The sequence below is a fragment of the Colossoma macropomum genome, unplaced genomic scaffold (genome assembly GCF_904425465.1).
Source record: "Colossoma macropomum unplaced genomic scaffold, Colossoma_macropomum, whole genome shotgun sequence".
Taxonomy (NCBI): domain Eukaryota; kingdom Metazoa; phylum Chordata; class Actinopteri; order Characiformes; family Serrasalmidae; genus Colossoma; species Colossoma macropomum.
This window is the reverse complement of record NW_023494798.1, coordinates 34,783,530-34,787,278: the sequence shown is the minus strand read 5'-3', so window position 1 is coordinate 34,787,278 and position 3,749 is coordinate 34,783,530. Positions and strand designations below refer to the sequence as shown.

At 42.0% G+C, this 3,749-nt stretch overlaps 1 protein-coding gene across 3 annotated transcripts in view; it reads right to left on the bottom strand.

Moving 5' to 3' along the window:
• LOC118817981 (src substrate protein p85-like) overlaps positions 1 to 3,487 on the bottom strand; it is a 46,367-nt gene extending 42,880 nt beyond the window's left edge. For all 3 annotated transcript variants that reach the window (XM_036585054.1, XM_036585055.1, XM_036585056.1), the window contains exon 1: positions 3,343 to 3,487. The gene's annotated coding sequence lies outside the window, so the exon portion shown is untranslated. The remainder of the gene's footprint in view (positions 1 to 3,342) is intronic.
• Between the last annotated feature and the right edge of the window lie 262 nt (positions 3,488 to 3,749).

The following is a 3,749-nucleotide window of genomic DNA, read 5'->3' as shown; positions in this document are numbered from 1 at the left end:
TAAGAATTTAATGTTGGCTAAAAATAATAATACTGTAATATTAATACTGTTAAAATAATAATAATAATAATAATAATAATAATAATAATAAGGCAACAGTATTATTATTACATTATTGTTTTATTTTTATTTTTTATTATTTTATTGTTACATTATTATTCAGATTATTATTATTCATATTATCATTATACATTTTTAAATGATCAGTTTCATTTTATTTACAAAATGCTTTAGTCAGGAAAACATTGGACAGACAAAATAATCAGCATATTTACAAACAGAAGATGAGTAATAATACTCAAAATTACATTGTTCTATTATTATTATTATTATTATTATTATTATTATAGTAATGATGAGTTTTTTTTATCCAAAATAAAATTCACAAACTATTTTTAACCAAATAATCTGAATGACCCACCAGGAGGCCTCCAAAGATCCAAATCTATATTGAAGTACCATGTAAATATTTATATTAATGTGTCCAGTGTTTAACAAAATAATTATATTATATCAAAAGAATCAGCTCCAATCAAATCATGGTGAAATCTGAGATTTGATGATGCATTCCTCCAAAAAGATCAACAAAGATGGACAAAATGCTTTAGTCAGGAATAGAAGTAAAACAGTGGAGAGACAAAATATCAGCACATTCACAAACAGAAGAAGACGAGTAATAATACTCAATATTATACACACCGGTCAGGCATAACATTCTGACCACCTCCTTGTTTCTACACTCATTGTCCATTTTATCAGCTCCACTTACTATATAGGTGCACTTTGTAGTTCTACAGTTACAGACTGTAGTCCATCTGTTTCTCTGATACTTTGTTAGCCCCCTTTTACCCTGTTCTTCAGTGGTCAGGACCCCCATGGACCCTCACGGAGCAGGTACTATTTGGGTGGTGGGTCATTCTCAGCACTGCAGTAACACTGACGTGGTGGTGGTGTGATAGTGTGTGTTGTGCTGGTCTGAGTGGATCAGACACAGCAGTGCTGCTGGAGGTTTTAAACACTGGGTCCACTCACTGTCCACTCTATTAGACACTCCTACCTTGTCAGTCCACCTTGTAGATGTAAAGTCAGAGACGATAGCTCATCTGCTGCTGCAGATGGTCATCCTCTAGTCTTTCATCAGTGGTCACAGGACGCTGCCCACAGGACGCTGCCCACAGGACGCTGCCCACAGGACGCTGCCCACAGGACGCTGCCCACAGGACGCTGTTGGCTGGATATTTTTGGTTGGTGGACTGTTCTCAGTCCAGCAGCGACACTGAGGTGTTTAAAAACTCCAGCAGCACTGCTGTGTCTGATCCACTCAGACCAGCACAACACACACTAACACACCACCACCACGTCAGTGTCACTGCAGTGCTGAGAATGATCCACCACCCAAATAGTACCTGCTCTGTGAGGGTCCACGGGGGTCCTGACCAGAAGAACAGGGTAAAAGGGGGCTAACAAAGTATCAGAGAAACAGATGGACTACAGTCTGTAACTGTAGAACTACAAAGTGCACCTATATAGTAAGTGGAGCTGATAAAATGGACAATGAGCACAGAAACAAGGAGGTGGTCAGAATGTTATGCCTGACCGGTGTAATTAATATTATTATTTTGGATTATAATCAACATTTTCATTCCAAATTCAATACAGTTGAGTCACCAACAGAATTCTGTGCGGTTTGATGTCAAAAGTAAACGAACACTAAATAAGAAAATGAATATTAACTAAGTAGATGAATATTAAATGTCTGAATTTGAATAACCACACCCCTCTGCAGCTGATGTGGCGTTCAGCTCTCGTTCTCCTCCTGCGTAAAGGGAGGATGGGGGCGAGTGGGTAAATAAAAGCTGGCAGTCTGACTCAGCAGACTCACTCAGCTCTTACACATCTGTACCTCATCATCAGGGTGACATCAGCACTGCTCAGCCCTCAAACTAAAGCCCCGCACATCTCAGCACCTTCCTGCCCTTACAGGCCTAAATCCACCTCCTGAAGAGCTCTGGAGTTATAATTATTCATAAACACTCCCTCAACCAATCTAACTGAGTCTGCAGACTGATTTTACTTTTCTATTGGACAAAAGTTTATGAATAGGTACTAATGAGCACTTTTGCTCTGTTAAAGTGAACACAGGGCACCTTTGAAACACATGTAAAGGGGAATTCCACCCATTTTTGAAATATTTCTGCATAATTAATTGGTTAAGATGTAAACAGAGGGGTTCAGGGTGGTTTGGTGTGAAACGCTCCGTTCTAGAGAAACTTACAGAGTCAGAACTGACAGTGGTGGTGATAGGAACCAGACGTCCACCTCTAAAAGCTCCCTCACAGAAAGTTCCTACATGAAATGGTTATGAATTCACTGCCTGATGACTGAGACACTGTTTTATGATAGTTTAGAGAACTTAAACTCCATTCATGGTGGAGGGATACATGCAGGGCGCTGTGAGGCAAAATAGTCCCCAAAGAAAACTTATTATTTCAGATTTTCACTATTTTCCATCATCAACATTCCATATAAGCTCACAAGACTCGTGTAGGTTCACTGGTGGTTCTGGATAGTAAATGTTGTAGTCATGGCGACCCTTGGTTCCTATCACCACCACTGTAAACAAAATCAGAACCATTCCACACCAAACCACCCTGAACGGCTTTGTTCACGGATCTAGGGAGAAAAATTTGGGTGGAATTCCCCTTTGAGGCACACAACTGGACCTAGATATGAAAACACAGTGTGGCAGAAGTTCAGACTGCCCCACCACACCCAGCAGGAGGCCTCCATGTTTACTGTTTGATTCTGTTTACATCTACTCAGAGTGATTATTCCTCTCTTTGGATATATAATATTTAATATTAACACCTTCCTTTAATTATTTTAATCCTTTTTTTGATCTATAACTGTTACTTGTGGGCTCGAGCCGCATTCCTTTGTATCAAAGGTGCAACACAAGCGCATATTTCCTATTATTACGACTGTAAGAGTGATTATTAGTCTCATTATTGTTATTATCTCCATAAATGTGCACATCAAAGTTAGTAGTCACAGCATTAAAGCCCGGCCTGTCTGCGCCACATCAGCCCACAGGGAGCCGCGCGGAACGGGGCATTTATGCGGCATTTGCGCTCAAACGGAGCTCCAGTTAAAGAAACGAGGCTGATTAAGCTTTTCGAGGCGGGTTGAGCTCAAATATAAAACGCAGCGCTGTGAAAACGAGCTGTACTCCGCTCCGCGGCTGCCCGCGCGTTCCGCGACCTGCGCTGGGATCCAGAACCTTCCTCGCGCCCAGCGGGATGAGGCTCGTTCCTCTCGCGCTTCTCCGCCGTTTGTACTCACGCTTTTCTCCGGTTTCCCTCTGGAAGCTTCGCTTCTTGGGTTATAAAGCCAGTTTTCGCTGAAACCTGTTCGGGCTGAAATGGAGGGATGACTATTCCTCCTCTCGCTCCCACTCTTCCTGCTCTCCCACTTCCTGCGTCTGGAGCTGCAGCGCCCCCTGCGGTGGAACAGCGGCGCTGCGGCGCTTTAATACAGGAACTCCGGTCGGTTTTTCTGCATTTTATTCCCTTTTAGTCGCTTTGATTACTAAATGTGTTTCCCCCAAAACCCTGTTTATCACCGAGCCTGGTCACGCCCTGTGTACATAAAAATAATGCGTGGCCACGACTTAGTAAATCATGGCAATGAGATCCTAATGTGTGGCCACAACTTTCTAATGAGTGGCCACAACTTAAGGCATGGGACCG